At 37.7% G+C, this 21,393-nt stretch overlaps 1 protein-coding gene across 3 annotated transcripts in view; it reads right to left on the bottom strand.

Annotated features, from left to right (window-relative positions):
• Positions 1-17,518, bottom strand: part of SORBS2 (sorbin and SH3 domain containing 2) — a 181,099-nt gene extending 163,581 nt beyond the window's left edge. For 2 of the 3 annotated variants that reach the window (XM_035004220.1, XM_035004224.1), the window contains exon 1: positions 17,220-17,518. The gene's annotated coding sequence lies outside the window, so the exon portion shown is untranslated. The remainder of the gene's footprint in view (positions 1-17,219) is intronic. The other variant, XM_035004221.1, reaches the window with a different exon arrangement.
• Positions 17,519-21,393: the final 3,875 nt, after the last annotated feature.

Below are 21,393 nucleotides of genomic sequence, written 5' to 3'. Positions count from 1 at the left end.
TAGATGAGGATAAGGAGCTCCATTTGATCTATCTAGAAACAAATTAAGATTTGTGTGTTCGTGTGTGTGTGTGTGTGTGTGTGTGTGCATGCATTGGATGGGGGAAGAGGGATATCTTTTTCTAAGGGTTGAGCCACACGACTATGACAAGATATATATTTAATGACAGTGGGTAGAGAGAACATAGTTACAACAATTCACAAAATCTCGTAACAGTGCAGGATTAAAGTAGAGAAGGCCTAAGAAACTTCTGAAATAGATAAATTGTTAAAAAATATGGAAAATGGAATAATTTGATAAGATTTAGCTGTACTTTGGATGAATGCCATAAGGAGTTTTCCAATGATAAATATCCAAAGATAGATGGTGTTACTTCAGATAGTACATCAATAAAATAAATTTGTAAGATTCCATAGTTATGATTCCATTAATTGCTTACCCTTTGTTACTATTATTTCAAAGTTGATCACATTTTGCAAAATCCTATTTTGTAATCAGTTTTCTAAGTTAATTTTAGCAATCAACTAAAGTTAAATATTCAACTTCTACAAAATATACTAGGCCACAGCACTTTGATATTCCTATGTGGCAAATTTCTATTTTCCACTGCAAGGTGGCTCATTGAAATGGTGTATACTCAAGGGCTTCACAGTTTAGGGGACTCCAACAGCCATTTTGATTTACACTTTATTTGACATATTTCCATTCCGCATTCATGTCCAGATTTCCCAGGTCTTGGATTCACCTCTTATTTCAGGAACAATGGTTTAATTGTTTAATTATTGTTTAATATTTATTGAATTAAAGGTGACTCATCTTTTATGACTCTTTTTTACTACATTTTGTTACTGTCCATGGTTTAGCCAAACATGAGGAAGGAATAATCTGAAAAATTAATAAAACGTATCTATACAGACATCCACTTTGCCATTTCAACAGCATTTTCTAGAGCAATACAGATCCCCAGAAAAGAAATACCGTAAGAGTCCTCAGCTGCCTTTTAAAAATATGAGTTCATGAGCATATCCAGAAAAATTAAAATGTGTAATGCATTAAAAACCACATTTCCCACATTGCATGCAGATATTTTTGTTTAGAAAAACCCTAACATCCTTAAAACAGTTTGTTGCCGATTTCAAAAATATGATTAAGTATAAGGAGCAGAAGAAAAAATTGTAATCAATCCTACTGTGAATAATTTGTTACCATATTATTAAACCAGAAAATATTTTATTTTAAATGATTGCTATTTCAGTCACATAATAAAGATGAACAGATGTAACACCAACCACAAGATTTAATCCCACCCCCCCACACACACACACTTGTGTTCATCTATGGAAGAAATATATCCTTTACGTTGAAATTATGTATTTCTTTGAAATGTAGTTAAAAGTGAGAAAGAAAACTTTAAACATTTTCTTTCTCACTTTTAACTCATATGCCTCAAAGCAAACACCTGAACACATGTGAAAGTACTCGAATTCATAGCTGCAATCAGTAAGGTCTTTATTCATTTAGAAATTTTGTTTCAATATTCCTCTGTTAGACTTTTTCTTGGATGTTTATCTTGAAAATCCTTACTCAAAGCTGAAATAAGTTTTTCTCCAAAGTCACATTCATCTTTCATAGGTCATTTCAGAAATCATACTCCTTCAATATTTAAATAGGAGCAAATACAACATTATCTCTATAATCCATGGAGAATTTATATATAGTAGAACAGCAAGCTATCATTCTCATGATGTTTTCTCCAAAAGACAAAGGCCATCACACAAATAGACTTGTATTTAGAGAGTAGATGTTCATGGTGGTCCTGATATATCTGTTTTTGGAGGGGTCATGCCCATAATCTCTTTATACTTTCTTCTCAGCTGCTCACAAAATAGGAATAATGCAACACCTCTTCTGATTCCTACCCCAAGTAATTCATCTTCCCAATTATTTCACTAAGTTCCAAATCTAGAAGTCTTTTTGTTATTGATTCTTGGTTCTCAAAATTGTAGACTCTGCTCTCAGCCTCCTGCATTTTTCTTTCATAGTTCTCTTTACAATTTCAATCACGTGGCTGTGGTAATTACCTTCCAACAACTGTCTCCCACTGCACTGTGGACAGAGTACCCAGTAGACGCTCAACAAATGGTTATTGATTAAATGCCATAAAGATAAATGATGTCATAAATATTAGATGATCCAGAAGATTGACATTTCAGATTTTATCCTTTATATCATGCTATTCAAATGAAGTTATATTTACTTTAATTATCATAATAATTCAATGAATAGGACCTTTCCCTGCATATGATTCCATCTCTTGTTTTTGTATTTTTACTGAACATTATAGCTTCATACATTTAACACTTGGCTGTATTTAAAAAGAATGATCTAACAAATACATCAGAAAGGAAGGAAATTAGGAGTTTAGTAGTAAAACCAAATAGTGTTTTAAGTGACCACAGATGATGAATTTTAATATGTAATCAATTTCATATTTATTGAATGAAATATTGTCATACCATCTTTTTTTTTTTTTTTAAAGATTTTATTTATTTATTTGACAGAGAGAAAGACAGCCAGAGAGGGAACACAAGCAGGGGGAGCGGGAGAGGGAGAAGCAGGCTTCCCGCGGAGCAGGGAGCCCGATGCGGGGCTCGATCCCAGGACCCTGGGATCATGACCTGAGCTGAAGGCAGACGCTTAACGACTGAGCCACCCAGGCGTCCCTGTCATACCATCTTTTTATATTGCTTCAGGCACTTATTTATTTTACTATTTAGTTTTGAAGATACACACATTTTGTTTGATTTAAATCTCTATTTAAAATAATTTATTTCTTTAAGACTTCATTTACTACCACATGAATCATATGGAGTTTTTGGTTTAAAACTTTGCGTTGTGATTATATTCCAATTTTTTTAACAAGATGTTTATTATTTAGCATTTGCCTACAACCATCATATCAGTACATAATAAGTGACAACAAAACAGATGATTTGTGAACATTGTCATTACTCTGTTGGAAGGAGAATCTTGAGGACAAGGGTTTTTTGAGATAAGCAATAGGACTGACATTGGATCTCTGTTCCATGTTGGCACAGTAAGCCACACCCTTTTCTTACTAATGAGTTTGGAAAAGTTAGTTGCCAGCTCTGTGTTTTATCTGGGAAAACGCAGGACTATTGATACCTAAACACCATGCACAGAATTTACTTCCATTGGTTGACATGGCCATCTTTCTTGGTGCTTAAAGCCTGAAGAGAAAGCAAAGGCGATGTATTTACTATATGATAGGGGAGTTTGGTAGATGGGAAATCCACATGCAAAGTTTGTTTATTTTGGCAAAATAACTCTAGCTTCAAGGGAGATGTGTGTGTAGGTAGAATCAATGAATAGTGACTTAAATTGGTATGAAGAAAAATGTGAATGCTTGCTTAAGATTCCAAGCCTGAGTAACTGGGTGACACAGTTATTAAAATATAGGCCTGGGGAAGAAGAGCATGTTGGGAGCTGGAAGATGATGAGTTTTAGAAGTACTGAGTTTGAGGGGCCCTGCAGATGTTCATAGGAAATGTTTACCAGTGACTTGGAAATGTGAGTCTGGAACTCGTGAGAGAGATCAGGGGTAGAGACATAGATTTGGGGATTATTATGAAGGGGGAAACAGGTGAAATCAGGGGAGATTGGACAAGAGGGACAGAACCCAAGGGAGTATCTTTCAAGCCAGGCAAAGAAAGAGACGTGTAAGCAGAATTGGGGCATCATCAGAGAGATTGAAGGAAAATACTCCAGTGTCACAGAACACAAAGAAAGGATGCATTCTCATGAAGGTCAGAGAAGCAGCACTGTCTAATGGTAGTAATCTGAAAGTCCTTTTCTCATCTTTGTTCCCATATATTACTCTGTATTAGTAATGTAATAATAGGTGTCTTAGCTTTAGTAACAATGACATGAGGGAATTCAAAGTTACTCTTTGTGTTATTAGAACGTCACTATTTTTCTCAATGTGTTTATTGTTAATCATTTAAATATTTTATATACTTTAATGGAATTTACCTAGAAACAAAATATCTTTTCTTTGAATTTTATGACTTAAAATAATGAACTTTTTTGGCTTGTACTGAATTTTCAGACTGCATGTAAAATTACTTGTAAAAACCAAAAAAAAAAAAAATCCAGAAAAAATTATTCAGTATTATCTATCATTTGTCAAAACTCTTAAAAAGATAGTGATGTCTGCCAACTTTTCCATTTTAGCATGTTGGAATAACTCTATATAAAACAAAGAGAAAAAAATCAGAATAAAAATTCCCAAAATAAATACTGATTCTTACCAAATGGTAATGAAAGATCATTAGATTTTTATTCCCCTCTGATGTCCAAGATGTGTTAAGTGTAAAAATTAAGGAAGAGTTGTATGTACGTAAATTTTTTTTAAAGATTTTTATTTATTTATTTGAGAGAGAGAATGAGATAGAGAGAGCATGAGAGGGGGGAGGGTCAGAGGGAGAAGCAGACTCCCTGCTGAGCAGGGAGCCCGATGCGGGACTCGATCCCGGGACTCCAGGATCATGACCTGAGCTGAAGGCAGTCGCTTAACCGACTGAGCCACCCAGGTGCCCTGTAAATTTTAAAAATCAGTTAAATTTCAAGAAATATATTAAGTTACAGAGTAAAATCTTCATATTAAATATAGGCAGTACTCGCTTTGCACAGTATCATGTTCACTGGGAACTGATGCATATCTAACTGTATCTTTGGTCCTCAAGCAACTGAGAGGATTGCCTAAATATTATAAAGTCACTTCTCATATATTTATTGCATAGAGCATCTTAAAACAGTAATCCTTTCTTCTCAATCTATTATACCAAAGCCAATGTTAAAAAGGTAAGATAAGGGGGCACCTGGGTGGCTCATTTGGTTAAGCATCTGCCTTCAGCTCAGGTCATGGTCCCAGAGTCCTGGGATGGAGTCCCAGGATCGAGTCCCGTGTCGGGCTCCCTGCTCAGCACGGAGTCTGCTTCTCTCTCTCCCTCCTTCTGCTCCTCCCCCCACTTATGCTCTCTCTTGCTTGCTCACTCTCTCAAATAAATAAATAAAATCTTTTTTAAAAAATTAAAGAAATTTTAAAAAAGGTAAGATAAAATATACCTACTCACTACTAGCTCCAAACCCCATTACAAATTCTTGTAAAGCCTGACAAATTAGTTAATAGTTTAAAGAGTAAATATCATGTTTAGTAGGTTCTAAGAATTGTATATAACTAGGTCTTGTGGAATAATACACTATGAAAAATGATCTTGAATGTAGGTTTACAATAGATACTTGTCTGCTAAAGAACTAAATTCATTTTCTTTTCTAATTCACCATTGATAGAAGTTTTGGGCTCTATGCAAAAAATGTAGAAAAAAGGCCAAACATGATACCATCTGTTGTATTGTTTTACCTTTGTAAATTTTCAGAAAATCTGGGCCGCTTTAAGTAAAAAATTAATATTGTCTCTCAATATTAGCAGCTGAGAAATATATTTAAAAATCTATTCTGTTTATAGACTATATCTTAAACTTAAGGCATGTGAGATAGAGGGAAAAGACTTTTTGATGAAAGTCTTTATTCAAGCAAAGGATATGGAGAATAATATAACAAACATCCATGTACCCACTATTCATCTTAAGACAGAAGACATTTGAATTCAGATGAAGCCTGTTGTACATCTCTCTGATTGAAACATCCTCCCTGCCTCTGGTGTCTGAATTTCACATTTTTCAGTCCATATATTTCTGTGCACTTTTATGATGCAGGTTTTTGACTGATGCTTTTTTTTTTTTTTTTAAAGGTTAAAGCAATTCCTCCCTATGTCTGGTTGTGAATTTTTATCTTGAAAGTGCTATCAAATTTTCCTGCATTGAGGTTGGTCCATAGTCAGAGTGTAAGGTTTTAACCCTCGAGCCCCATATGATTCACATATACTAGGAAAAGTAGTCTCTCAGAAATAAGTGACTGAGACACTGTAAAAAGATCTTTATGACAATATCTCATTCAATGAATATGAAATTGCCTAAGGAATGAGAGGTAGTTATCTGTGGTCACTGAAAACAGTATTCGGTTTTACTAGTAAACTCCCAATTTTCTTCCTTTCTGATTTATATGTAGACCATTCTTCTTAAATTAATAAGCACAGTCAAGTGTTAAATTTACCAAGCTATGATGTTCACTGAAAAATACAAAATGGTCTTCTGCCAAGTGTTCTTACACATATGCTCTTATTTAGTCATTCAGAATATTGATTAGAGCTAGGATATGTGTGAGTATAGAAAATTCTGATGTGGAAACAAATGACTTTTAACTCTCAATGCTTTTTGTTTAATTTCATTATCTAAAATAGATAAAGCTTGTAAGGAAGATAAAAATCTCACTGCAATCACGTTTTCTCACCTTAGCATAAAAATTATCACTTTGTTTCTAGACAAGTTTTAACAAGTTTTTGTACAAGCTGTGGTTAGTAAGTGATGGCTCTCCCCATGTGAGACAAAGCCTGAGTGCCAACTCTAAGTTAATTTTGGAACATGAAATACGTTCATTAATTTTTAAAGTAAAGTTGCTCAAACACAAGCTAACATAAAATGCATTTTGTATTGAAGACCAGTAATCACCTTAAAAATTATTTTCTTAATAAAAGACAGCTTTTCATTATTCTTTCCATAAAAACTCATCTAATTCCTACTGAATTTACTTTTTTACTCAGTTTTTTATTTTTCTACTTATTTTTGAGAAATTTATCATAAGCCCCAGTCTTCTGTGTTATCAATATAAAGTTTAGGAACTTGTTTATGTCTGGCTTTGGTTTTATTCTGCCTTGAATGAAAATAATTATATTTGATACAAAAAGAAGATTTCAATGATTTAACTTCATGTTAGAACTAGTAATGGTAAACTATTGATTTTTATAGTAAACAATTTATACACAATTGTCTACATTGTTATAAAAAACTAACATGTTATATGTAAATAATGTATATTTCAAATTTTAAAATAATTCATAGTTTACTTAAAATTTTATATTAGTTAAATAAACAGAAATATAAAACAATTTATACTCTAAGTTATAAAATGAGTTTTATAGTGAATAATTTGATTTCTTATTTAAACTCAGTCACTAAGAGGTGATACTCTGGAAGCTATTTACTTCTCCCAAAAGTTAGCATTTTATTGTCCTGTATAGTCAAGGACAATGACCACTTCCTACTTGAGAATGAGGCCTGGATCTCTTAGTTTGACATTTAACACCCTTCTTGAATTAGCACAAAACTTCTTCATTTATCTCCAACACTCCCCTGCCGAATCTTTCAGCGTAGGCTCACTGTTCTGGTCTATACACAGATTACACATGAAGGTCAGTCTGATGCCAGGCCATACCTTCTAACCCGTGGTTCTGCTGGTACCACAGCGTGGGGTTTCTAATCTAACTGCACATTTAGGTAGCCATATTGGGTTTTGGATAATTTTCCATTCTGAACCACGGTCTTTAGTCTCAGTATAATAATAATTTTTTTAAAGAGTGAATACTTTGATAGTAAAACGATAGAGGTAGACTAGAAAATATTTTTGATCTTAGATCAAAAGTACATTTTTAAAAGATTTTTATTTATTTATTTATTTCAGTGAGAGAGAGAGAGAGAGAGAGAACAAGCAAGGGGAGAGGCAGAGGAAGAGGGAGAAGCAGACTCCCCCTGAGCAGGGAGCCTGATGCAGGGCTCCCTCCTAGGGCCCCAGGATCATGACCTGAGTCGAAGGCAGATGCTTAACTGACTGGACCACCCAGGCCGCCCCTCAAAAGTACATTTCTTAACTGTATTTGGTTGTATGTTCATTAAATTCACTTAAAATGTACCCATATGTAACTTTTTCAACGTTCTTGGGTTGTTTTTAATAGTAAGAATTTGCTCTAAAAGTTGAATGCTGCATAGTTTAAAAATATTTAAATGGTCAGTTCAAACAAACACAGAACTTCTGAATACTATTTGGAGTTAAATTCAAAACCAACCAAATTTCTTAGGTTTGCAAAATTGAGCAAGAGAAGCACCACTGAGCTGAATGCATGTCAACAGCAAAGGCTCCACCAGAATTAAACCGATTCAAAGTTGTACTTGGACCAGGATATGCAACAAGTCAAAGTGCCCAAAATACAATGCTTTAAAAACACATGCTGTACATGTGTTTTTCCATTAAACTAAACTCAGTTTCTTTTTTCAGGCCCAAATTTAGATTTAGAACAAGAGACTAATAATTCTATTCTATCCTCTCTAATACTGAATCGACCTTTTATAAGAGAGTACATTATTTTTCTTAAACTGTGTCAAGTTTCTAAACCTTATTATTTTTTTTGCTACCTGTGTCTTGTTTCTATCAGCCTAGTCATAACCTATGGTTCATTATACCATTGGAACATTCATGTCTTTCTCTGTAGTCTTCATCTTTCTTTTGCTTATGTTTTTTTTTTTCCTCAGTGAAGCATAGAAAGTCAAAACTTGTTAGAATTCAGAAATATCTCTTTCATTGCTTGGACGAATCATTTTCTTTTCCTTTTTTTAGAGAGAGAGAGCTCACAGGAGTGGGGGGTGTGGCGAGGGGTAGAGGGAGAGAGAGAGAGAGAATCTCAAGTGGGTTCCACATCCAGCATAGAACCTGACGCTGGGCTTGATCTCACGACCCTGAGATCATGACCTGAGCCAAAATCAACAGCCGGATGCTTAACCGACTGAGCCACCCAGGCACCCCATGGACTAATCATTTTCTTATTATTCTTTGGCCATTATTTCTAACCTATTTTTTATGTTTGTATTTTATAACTGGGTAGAATGGCACACTTTGAAAAATCTTGACATGAAAGCCAATCTACCATTTGCTATTTACTGGGACATAAAGTGGATGATATAGCAACTTATCTGGGTGTCAGTGTCCTCATGTGTACATTGGGGAACATAATGCCTGCATGCCCAACCCCATATTAATAGTAATACCACTGCAGATTAAAATAGACAATCAAGGAAATAAAAGTAAGTACTGAATATGAACTACATATGCATTTGGTGAAACAATAAACATACAACCTATTATCTCTGATAATACTGAATATTAAATAAAATTACAGGTGCAATCATTTTGTAGGTAGACTTTCAGTTTCTAGGGCAAAGTCTAGTTGAAGACAGTGGTATGGAACTATCCTGATGGCTCATGCTCTGTAGCAGCTAGTCTCCTTTTCTTATATCTACTTTGCCCCCTTATCAGTTATATCTGCTTAATAGGGTCTGTGCTGTGCTTCATCTCCCTAATCATCCTGAACACTGGACAGCAGTCGTACTAACATATGGACCTAGCTGTGAAAATTTCCTTCTCAACAAATGAACGCCAACCCAATATGCCTTTCCAGGGGTCTCCTGTCAGTCCTGTTTTTGCGATACCAAATTTCTGGATATACTCTGTCTACTGAGTTTTCTCTCCTCTGAGTCTTTTTTTTTTTTTTAAAGATTTTATTTATTTATTTGAGAGAGAGAGAATGAGAGACAGAGAGCATGAGAGGGAGGAGGGTCAGAGGGAGAAGCAGACTCCCCACTGAGCAGGGAGCCCGACGTGGGACTCGATCCCGGGACTCCAGGATCATGACCTGAGCCGAAGGCAGTCGCTTAACCAACTGAGCCACCCAGGCACCCTCTCCTCTGAGTCTTTATTCACAATCACCTTCTTCCATCTGAATGCCCTCTGATGTGAACCAAAGACTTGATTTAAATACAGCTCTTCTCTCTGTGAAAACCTCTCTGATTTTCTAGTATTATTGAAGCCTGATTCTCAGTCCTAACTCTGTGCTCCCATGGCACTGTGGACCTCTGCATTGCCCATCTTTTTAAATTTTATTTTATTTATTTATTTGAGAAAGAGAGCGTGATAGCAAGAGCTATCAGGGGGGACAGGGAGAAGCAGGCTCCCCGCTGAGCAGGAAACCGGACATGGGGCTCAATCCCAGGACCCTGGGATCATGGCCTGAGCCAAAGGCAGATGCTTAACCAACTGAGCCACCCAGGCGCCCCCTGCACTGCCCATCTTCTGATGCATGTTGACTGTCTGTGTTGTCTGAGTCTTCTATGAGATTATTAAGCTGCACGTGGCATGGTTCCTCGAACATGGTTAGTGGCAGGCTTGGCAACAGAATTCCATGTTCGTTTAATAATCTTGATCATATTTTAAATAATGTAAGATGTTCTTACATCTATTTAAGGAAGAAACAACCAATTTCTACCTTTAAACAGTGCATTTAAGACTTGAAGACCACATTTAAGATTTCAATCTCCCATCAAAACTAACAATAAAGAACAAATTTGATTATATTGGATTAAATTTGTTTCAGAATCACAGAAAGGTGAGTATGCAAGGGCAGCATGTGTCCTGTTAGTCTGAAAAATCAAGAAAGGCTATCCTTACATACATATCAAGTTATTACCAGTTACAGACTGAAAAAATCCATAAACAAAAAAAATTTTCTTCAAGTGAAAAAGCAAGTGGCTGGTAAGGTCACATTCAAAAGTTAAAACAGATGCTCTGGCCTTGGTTTCTAATATCGTTCTTTATTAAAGGAACTAGGGCTCCTTGAAGAAATGGCTGATTCTAGGACTGGGACAGGAAATATATACAATGAGGCTGAAGCATCTTGTAGTACCAGGGAAAAAATCCTCACAACGATGGGACTATGTCAAAGGCCATAGCTGGGGCGCCTGGGTGGCTCAGGCAGTTAAGGGTCTGCATTTGGCTCAGGTGATGATCTTAGGTCCTGGGATTGAACCCTGTCTCGGGGTCCTCGCTTAGCTGGGAGCTTGCTTCTCCCTCTCCTTCTGCAGCTCCCCCTGCTTGTACTCTCTCTCTCTCAAATAAATAAATAAAATCTTAGAAAAAAAAAAAAAGGCCATAACAGCCTCGCGAAAGAACTGCACATGGCTACAGCTGGGGCCATACTTACTTTACTTAAGTAGTATTGGATTATAATGCAAAGTATAAAATACATATCCCTGTGTTCATATTGATACAAATGATTGAATTTAAATAAGCTGGGGAGAATAGACAATCTGCCATGCAGAATTCAATAATTCAAATAATTTATGTAGCTACTCCATCAGGAAGAGGAGTGTGACTCCCTACTTGTTAAGTGCGAGCTGCACGAAGTTACTGCCTCTGGGAGACTACAGTAAGAAAAGGAGGAGAAAGAGTAACGTTACAGTGGAGAAACCTGACAGACACTCCCTCAGCCAGGTGATCAAGGCCATTAAGAGTGATGGCTCATGTTGATAGTATGTGCCCTTGACATGACGTGATGAGAATGGCACCTTACCTTTGTGGTCTTCCTTCCCAAAACACATCCCTGTTTAATCATTAGAAAAACATCGGACACATTCCAATAGAAAGATGTTCTACAATATACCTGACCAGTGCTCCTGAAAACTATCAAGGTCATCTAAAACAAGGGAAGGGTAATAAACTATTACAGCCAAGAGGAATCTAAGAAAACATGATGACTAAATGTAATATAGCGTTCTGGATAGGATCCTGGAACAGAAGAAGGACATGAGGTATAAACTAAGGAAGTAAGAATAAAGGATGGACTTTAGTTAATAATGTATCAATATTGTCCACTAATTGTAACAAAGTTACCATATTAATGTCACATGTTAATAATAGGAGAATCTTGGTGTGGGGTATATGGGAACTCTAGTCCCATCTTCACAATTTTTCTGTAAAGTTAAAATTGTAAAATAAAAAGTTTGGTTAAAAAAATGGATATTTTGCTTTGACCTGAAAGGCTTCCTTCATATCTACTTTATTTTTATCCTACTATGAATTATTCAACAGTTACTACACAGGTCTACCTGTGGCACCCATGCAAATAAACTCAGGGGGCCACGGGCTAGCCTTGTAATGGGTATGAATCTCACAGCCCCCAGAGCTAACTCCGTTGGACTTTTTCCTCCTCCAACGACTCAAGAATGGCAAAATTTGCAGGGAAGACCTTTGTTTCTCCTGGAAAAAGAGAAGGGGAAATAATAGAGAAGAACCATGAGAAAAGAAAAAAAAGAATAGTTGAACCAAGAGACTCAGAAAGGCCTTCTGCCCGAGTACAGAGGAAAGGGGAGTCTCCTCCTCCCATATCCACCCTGACTCTAGCCAGTGGCCCAAGTGGGCTTCCTAATGGGTACAGGAGTGATTTAGAGGGTCACTGGGGTCTCCTACTCCATGATTCCCCAGGATAAAGCCCAGGATGAGAGTGATATTAAGGAGACCTGACTATCCCCTGACAGCAGTCTCTGCATTTAAACCTACAAGAAATGCCCACATATTTTTGACAGTCCATCTTGGATAAGTAAGAGGCCTTAAGATCATCATGGTGTTTTGATATTATAATTATTAAAGCATTATTTAAAGTACTACTTCTATTTCACAGCCAATTATAATATCCAAATAACAAGTAAAAACTTAGGTAGAGAATGATGACCTTCCTGGAAATGACTGTTTTATCTGCTTCAGGTCAATAACCTTCTTCAGCCTATCTGGGTGGGGACCCTATTGTGTCATCATCTAATATTGATATCTATCACTGACACTAATTTTTTTTAAGAAAACTAATGTAATACTATAAATATGGGTTATAATAATATATTCTTAAAGAATGGGTAAGTGCTATATGGACTCCATTTTTCTGACAGTAAAGCACAAGAGAAGATTTTCAAGTGACTGATTTTTGTGTTCTTAAATAATTAGTGAAGTCATTGTGGTTTTTTTTTTTTTAAGATTTTATTTGTTTGACAGAGAGAGAGTGCAAGCAGGGGGAACTGCAGGCAGAGGGAGAGGGAGAAGAGAAGCAGGCTCGATCCCAGGACCCTGGGATCATGACCTGAGTCAAAGGCAGATGCTTAACCGACTGAGCCACCCAGGTGACTCTTGAAAGGTCTTTTCATGATTTAAAGAAACATTTGCATATGCATAAATTTGATGTTTATTTTCAGCCTGGTATTTTTACCCTTTGCCTTATTCTATTTTATTATGGATGATAGTTTTCAAAATATCAAACTCTTTGTACCATGATGTGTTTAGGGAGAACCCCCCTGGTAGGATGGTCCTGAATTGTTTTCTCTCATTTTCTCTACACCTTCATTTGTGCTTCTTTCTCTCCTCTGCTCTGATGTATTAGTTTTGGGATAACAAAATCAGATATGATACATTATGAATGGTGAAGTCAGTGTTAATCTGCAGCTCCTACATACAAGACCCCCAGGTTTTGTTATTGTCAGCTTTTTAAATGCCTTATTCAGTGTGGGATCAATTACAGTCATTTTGTGCATCACCTGTTAAAAATGCAAACTGTATCTTTAATAAAATGCTCTTTGGTATTAAGAATAAGATTATGAAATTTTCAAAATGAAATTTGATGGCAGTTTAATTTTATAATGAATAACCGTAAACCTCACTAAATTTAGTCAAACTAAATCTTTAGTGAGGTCACAAATTTATTTTTATGAAAATCCTTCAAATGAGTTCAGAAATCCTCCAGCTGATAGAAAGATGTCAAATCTTAGTTCTCTGGGTGGGTTAGCATCTATAATGGTCATAGTAGCGTGAAGTTCTTTCTGAGACTGGCTCATGCAATTTCATCCACAGCTATGTAGGTCTCCTAATTGGTCATATTTTTATTAGGCATTGTTTACCATTTCTGGAATCCTAATGATCAGAATGTAATCCTTGGTGTCTTTAATGAGAAAAATAATATGCCTCCTTCTCCCAAATTCAGTGTTCGACCAATACATATTTATATGATCAACAAAAGAAAGGAATGTTTTCAGATCCTGGGCTTGATTATTTTTTTTTGTTTTAGATGCGACAGATTTGCTGAACAAAGCTCGCTCACAAATCCCCTCTTCCTCTCTACTCCCCATTTTCCCCACTCAGTGGGCACATGCACACACACACACACACACACAGCCCTTCGCAACCCTGCACCATCTGACTGTTAATACACACATCAGCTCTAGGTCACCCAGCTTTTCTGAAGGAAATTGTCTCTGCCGAGTACTCTTTTATTCTCAGTATACGTTACAAGTAATAGTACTGAACTTTTCAATGCTTACAATGTTCCCTGGGAGTGTATCAGTTGAGCAGGCAAAAAAAAAAAAAAATCTGGAAGTTTATTATTTTCCCACCAATATATTTGACACCACCTTTGGAGAGGGGAACAAAAGGCACACTGTCAAATGGATAGACCTGGACAAAATGTTACTGTTTGTTCCTCACGAGCACAGAGGTATATTTGAGCAAAGAAAGGCATTCCATGACTCTCCTGGGACTTCCTTCCTGCAGCTGAATTATACCAACATGTTCACACCACTGTGGTTCAGACTGTGTTGGAATTTAAAATGCAGGCTTATATTTGCCGATGTTTAAATACTACAGCTATAAAAATTCATATTAGGATTAAACCTGCCTTAAAATATCATAGAACAAATGAGAATTTATTGGGGAAAAAAGTGTGTACACATGAAATTACAGTAGAAGATATGAAAATAAGGGATGTCCTTGTTTGACAGATTCACTACTTATACAATAAAGCCTCAAAGTCGCCAGAAGTCCCCAGGTTTTGGATTATGTTTCAAATCCAGACTCACTGACATTCATGAAACTTCTGGTAAAATGTGGGCCAAGTTTCGAGCAAGGCTGAGTAGAATACTTCTTTCATGTGGAACCTGTGTGAAACTCGGTCTTTGGCGGGTCTCACCTTGAGCTTCACATTCAAACAATCCAAAATTTCAGAGCAAAATTAAGGGGTGAAGGGAAACAAACAAACCCCACAACAATGACAAAACAGGAAAAGACGACTTGCCGGAGAATGGAGTGGCTATCATCTTCCAAATCCATTTCATCTCGGTGCCGCTGGATCCTCCAACTAAACTTGTATTGCCTTTGGCAATACAATTGCATTCAGCTATGTCAAATCAAGGCTTCCTACTTTTTTTTTTTTAAAGATTTTATTTATTTATTTGACAGAGAGAGAGAGAGACAGCGAGAGAGGGAACACAAGCAGGGGGAGTGGGAGAGGGAGAAGCAGGCTCCCAGATGAGCAGGGAGCCCGATGCGGGGCTCGATCCCAGGACCCTGAGACCATGACCTGAGCTGAAGGCAGACGCTTAACGACTGAGCCACCCAGGCACGCCGACACTTCCTACTTTTAAGGGGGAGAAAATTCTAGACCTCCAAAGGCTCCAGGAAGCAGTGAAGCACCTGGTCAGAATAACCAGAGGATTTAAAATGTTGACTGTACACAGAAATGTGATTATTAATATACACCTTCCAATGCAGATTTGAAGGGGAAGAGGTAGCAATTAAACGTCCAACTTTTGGAAATAAAAAAAGTAGGATGACTGAACATCTCTAGGTTTTCTGACTACATTCAAATTCTGGAGATTATGTTACATCTTCGCCTCATGGGAAGCCACCTCTCCCCTGGCATTCGCCCAGCCCCGCCCCTCTGGAAACTCTGTCCTGCGGCCACTTGGTTCCTTCCTTCTTCGCAAGGTGCAGGGTGCAGTCTGGGCCGGCTGTAAGGAGCCGCAGTCCTTGGCCAGGACTGAAAAGGTCTCCTGAGAGGATTAGGCTCATTCTACTCCTAACCTGCAACCAACTAGCAGGGGCAGTGTGCCAGGGGCCACCAACCTCTGTCTCTAGCAGAGGACTTGGAAAATAACAAACCAGTGTAATCAACACGAGTTTTCTTTAAAGTAAAGGGAACGTTTAAAAGAATGTTTGAATGGCAAGAAAGGGCTCCACTTAGCCTATTTTAGGAAATACACTTGTTTATAAAAATTTCTTATCCCTCATTCAGCCGAAGTTTCACCAGCATAACAGACTTTTGGCAGCAAAAGGTTTTTTGCTTTTTTTTTTTTTTTTGTCTCCCCCCAACCCAGTTTTCCTTTTTAAAAATTTTCTTTCCTTTTAATTTTTCTTCTTTTTATTTTTTTTAAAGTTATCCAGATAATCACAGTGTGTTTAAAATGCATGTTTTCTTTTGACATGTGGTCTGAGATACCAATAAACTTCTTTGGAGACAAGAATCTTTAAATTCCAAGGATTTCAGTGTCCCTGTGAAAAAAGCAGCATTAGGGCCTGAGGCAAACTGTACTTCTGAGGCAAGAGGGCAGTCAAGGGAGGGGTTGATAGATTCGGGTTGTATGCACCAGCCTTTGCTGTGTTCACAGATCTGCAGCAGAGAGCTGTCGTAAAGTCTATGTGGTGAGAGACCCTGCCATAAAAAAGTCTTTTTCTTTGAGTTGGGGGTTAATCTAAGACATCATCAGCGGGGAAAAACCAAAGCCCAATAGATTATTTAAAGGAAATGGTATAAAAGCATTAAGCAAACAACAACAACAAAAGGATTTTTACTGAACATAGTAAGTACCCACAATCAAAGTAAATGCTGTGTTTGAAGTTAAAGTCCACAGATCAAAGTACTTTGCAAAAGTGAGCATAAGGAGGGGGAGAGGAGAGAGACAGAAACCTCACCAAAATATTGTACTGTCAACGTTATGGAAACCTGCTAGCAAACGACCTGCGGCTAGGTAAGGCATTTTCAAAACAGAGTCACCTGAATTGTCCTAGGGACATACAAAAAAAAAAAAAAAAAAAGAAACAAACAAATAAAAAAAACCTGTTCGAATTCCACACTAGCAATCAATAAACCAGGGACGAAAGAACAAAATAAAGTAGAGCTGTCTCATTGTCCTTAAAGACCAAGTACTAACATTTTCTTTACTCAGGTGGTTGTAACTTCTCCCTTTTTTTTTTTCTTTCTTTGGGTGCCTTGAGAAAGTTAAAAATAAGTAAAACAGTCTAAACAACAAAATTATGATGCCTGGAAGCCCCCCTCTCGGTTGGCACTCAGGTTAATTAGAGTTCCGACGCGGCTCAGTCACAGGGAGTGTGTATCGTGGGTCAACATGACAGAGAGCTTGGGGCCAAGTTTAAAAGTACAGCCACAAAAATGCAGAGATGCCACTTCTGTATTCCAGAACACCGTATTTACCTGGAAATCGTTTGCAGCCCCCGCTTAGCTTCACTATAAATGAGTTATTTAAAAGACATTAGTCATAAACATATCATAAACCATTTAAATAATTCCAGAATAAAAATCTTACCTACAGGCAGCTGGCGTTCAACAGTTGCTCTAAACAGAGGAAGTAGGAGTCAGTGGCCTTTTACATGTAGAGATTGTTTATTTAGCCCTTTTTAAAAGGTCTTGAACTCCAGAGGTTTAAGATTAAATCCAATCCAAGTGTCTGAAGGAAAAAAAAAAAAAAAAGGCAAGAGAGAAGGCAAATAAGAGAGGGAAAGAATCCCAGCTGCTGGGTGGTGCTACTGTTCTGAGAGCATTTGAGCTATTTTCAGCATTCACAGCAGCCGGAGTTGTCTGTAAAGGGATGAAAAAGCCATGTCTGAGTCGCCACCTCCCTCCCCCTTGCCCCACGTGGTGGGGGGGGGGGGAGGGCGCATGCACCAGGAAACCCACAACAACTTGGTTCACCGTACAACTACTCATTTAAATTTTGGGGAAAACTGCCACCGCTCTTGAAAAACGACAACAAAAAATCCTGACTGCAATCTTAAAGAAACACGGTGCCTTGCCGTAATCCTCAAGTTTTCAGAATGACTTACCTGATTTGTTGAAAATAAGGTGTCCTATTTATGCTTTATTGAGAGGGAAGATGTTTCTTCCGACATTTACTCGCCTGGATGGGTCTTAAAAAAATATTTTAGATCTCTCTGAGGAATATCTGTTCTCACCCTATCCTTCTTAAGACTGAAGACAAATGGTTTATTTCTAGCACGCACCTAAATTTCCAGTTTCATCAACTATGCTATTTTTGAAAGCTACTGGGTTAAGCTGTTGACATTTCTTATCTGTTGGCAGAGACTGGGGACCATTCAGTGACATGATGCAGACAGACACAGATCCCCTGCTTCTGCCTCCAAAGAAGTAATTCAGATTGGGTCACCAACAATGGCCAGCAGACTTTGAGCTTTCACTTTGTTTCTAGAATTATAAAGTAAGATCTGGACGTTCTGTGCATTCATTCATTTATTCATTCATTCAGCAACTTAAGTGGCAAGTACATCTGAGCCTCCTCTACTCAACACATTCTGATGATACAAGAGTGGGCAAAATAAACAGTGTCCTTGCCTCAGAAGGTTTACAGCACGAAGAGGCAGCAAGAATAAATAATAAAGAGAATTTGTCATAATCTTTGATAGCCTGTTTTTCACAGGAGGAGACTCTTCAAGTCGTAGCAACTGGAGATCGGGATTTCTTTCTACTATGACTGAAGGAAGACACGATGGGTGGTCATCAGACCAACTTCTGGCTTCTGTGGGTTTTACTCTGCCTTTTACAACACCCCTTAGAAGGAAATTTGTTACTTCCTACCCGAGGAAACATATTAAGTATTAAAAGCCTTTAATCCATGTAGATGAAATCCCTGAACTCTTTCATCTCCCTACTCCCGAAACATAGAGAACGCTTAGGCAGTGAGAAAGTACTGCTGGGAGCTAAGAGGAGGTGGAAGAAAATTCTCTGATCCTTAGTCCAGTGTGAAAGCCACCTGGATGTATTTTATAATGAATGTTATGAAGGTTGGTTACTAGAGGCTCAGATCAGATCCAATTGTTTCTTTGCAATTAAAGAAAGACACTGAAACGGACTATAGAAAATACTGAGGATTATGTATGATCTGTAAAGAAAAATGGTTACATGACTGCTATTTCAAGTGTGATAAAATAGTGAAATCCTTCAGGTAGCCTACACTTAGATTAAAACTAAATTAAATTAAAATTTAGTTACTTAAATTTTAAATTTAAATTAAAAAAAGAAGTATAACTTAAATTTGAAATATCTAATCAAAATTTTAAAATAAGATTAACCTTATTTTAAAAATGGATAGCAGAGTTTTAAAAGATCTCTATTGAATTGTGGATTTTTCTGTTCATTTATTTTAAATGGTCACATTTTACTGTGTCTTATATACCTGCCCATTTAAAAAGAGGATACTTACTTTACTTGGTCAAAATGATAGATGGTAATTCTGGCAAATTCTAGTCTCAGATAGAAATTCTTTTTAATAGTTTTTACTTTTTCCTCCGTATAGTAGTTTACAATGAAAAGAAAAATACACGTAAAAGTTGGCTGTCCTCGAGAAATTATCGAAGTTACTAAAACGAAGACTACTAAGTCAACCATTACCTTTAAATTCCAAACTGCCTGCTTCCTGCACCAACACTAAGAGAAGCTCACTGCCTCACATTTAACTATTATTAGAGTCATTTTATGTCATGGTCTGCACTTGAACGGACAGGTTCTGACCCTGCTAGCTGCTTCCATTCAGCACCAGCCCTGTCTCGCCACATGACTCATCAAGGTCCTGCCATTCCCCAGCGACCCTAACTGTCCAAACAGCCTCGCAGGTGGCACCTTTCAACAGACTGGATGTCACAGAAGAGTGCAAGTTGGACTTCAGGCATATTTTTAAAAATGAGAGGATAGCACATTTGGACTTTTCTACTCACCGAACTACTCTGACTTTTATAAGTGACTGATGTCTTAGCAACTATACTAGTAGTAGTAATGTTAATGATTTTATTTATATTTCTTCTTTCATTTTTGTTTTTACAAATAAAATGATTTAAAGTAATTGGGTGATGCTTATATTGGTGTGGGCTTCCTGTATTGGGGAAACACCAAATGGGACTTTGGCATAAGCCCTCCCCTGTATAAGGTGGGGCTAAAGCAATACCAATCCACAGGCTTGCAGGAGGGCTTATATAATAATGTACATAAAATGCTTAACCAAGTAATGCTTGAGCATAGCGAGTACTCAATAATAATTAATGCTATTATCACTGTTGTAAGTCTACTTGGCTGTCCAGGATGGTGGATACATGGGCTATTGAACACTTAACATGCAGCTAGTCAGAACTGAGATGTCAAAAGAAAACCCAACAATGTAAACTATCATATTAATTTTTATATTGATTAGATATTGAAATGATAATATTTCAGACATACTAGATTAAATAAGCCGTTTTGTTAAAATTAATTTTACCTGTTTAATTTTATTTTTTAAAACGTGACAACTAGAAAATTTTAAATTAAATGTGCGGCTTGCCTTATATTTCTGTTGTGTGCTGCCATCTTGCTTGAGAGCGAGGAAGAGAGAGAGAGAGAGCTAACATGGGCGGGGGTTTGGGGCAGAGGCAGAGGGAGAAGCAGACTCTCCGCTGAACAGGAAGCCCCATGCAGGACTCGATCGCAGGACCCTGGGACCATGACCTGAGCCAAAGGCAGACGCCTAACTGACTGAGCCACCTAGGTGCCCCAGTCCCCAAGTGATTCTTAACCACACTTGGAGGACCACTGGTCTTGAGCCTTGCTATTTAAAGAGTGGTCCATGGACCAACATCAAAGTCATTACTCGGGATCTTGTAGGAAATGTGAAATTTCAGGCCTCACCCGTACCTATTGAACCAACAAGTACATTTTAACAATATCCCCAGGTTATATGTATGTACCTTGAAATTTGAGAGAAACTAATATAGAGTGGTGACTCTCATTCCTGGGTACATATGAGGCTTATCTGGAAAATTTTTAAAAATACCAGTACACTGGACCCACCTCTAGAGAGTTTGCTTTCACTAATCTGGTTGAAATCTAATGTATCTAAAAAGCCCCCCCCCCCCCCAGGTGATTCTAATGTAAGAGCAAGCACTGAGAGCTTGGTGGGCAGTGGGGCCCTCAGACCAGATGCAGAATTGCCAGGACCCAGAAACCAGACAAGCTCTGGAGGGGCGGTGAGGGGCAGATGTTTGGTACTGTCAGGTGCTAGGAGAACAAGACTTGAACAGAAGGGAGCTGGTGGAGACCACACAAGGATGGAGTGGGTGAGTGTTGCAGCCAGCAGGCAGACACTGGTAGGAGCATCCCTGCCTTCTGCAAGTCTGACCCAAATCCCCAGCTGCCCCAGGTTTGGAGTTGCAGGGAAGACTGGATAAAGCCGAGCATACACAGCCTTGGTCTCCGAGGAACTAGAACACTAGGCCAAGTGTTGGCTGAGCAGAGATGCAGGCTCAAAAAATAGGATGAGGACCAACTTAGAAAAAATGTGCTGTAAGTCATGAGTGGGACTAGCAGCCGTGTTAACAGAGTTTCATAAACTCTCTATAAGGACAGGATTGGTTGGTTTCAGAGGCTCCATCTGGAATAATCTTTCAGAGATGAGGAGGGAAAAAAATGGACAGAAGTGTGGAAAGTCAGTTGAGTTG

This window comes from Mirounga leonina, unplaced genomic scaffold (assembly GCF_011800145.1).
Source record: "Mirounga leonina isolate KUSES-001 unplaced genomic scaffold, KU_Mleo_1.0 Mir_128, whole genome shotgun sequence".
NCBI classification, from domain to species: domain Eukaryota; kingdom Metazoa; phylum Chordata; class Mammalia; order Carnivora; family Phocidae; genus Mirounga; species Mirounga leonina.
Note: the sequence above shows the minus strand (reverse complement) of the source record. Positions and strands in the feature narration are given on the sequence as shown.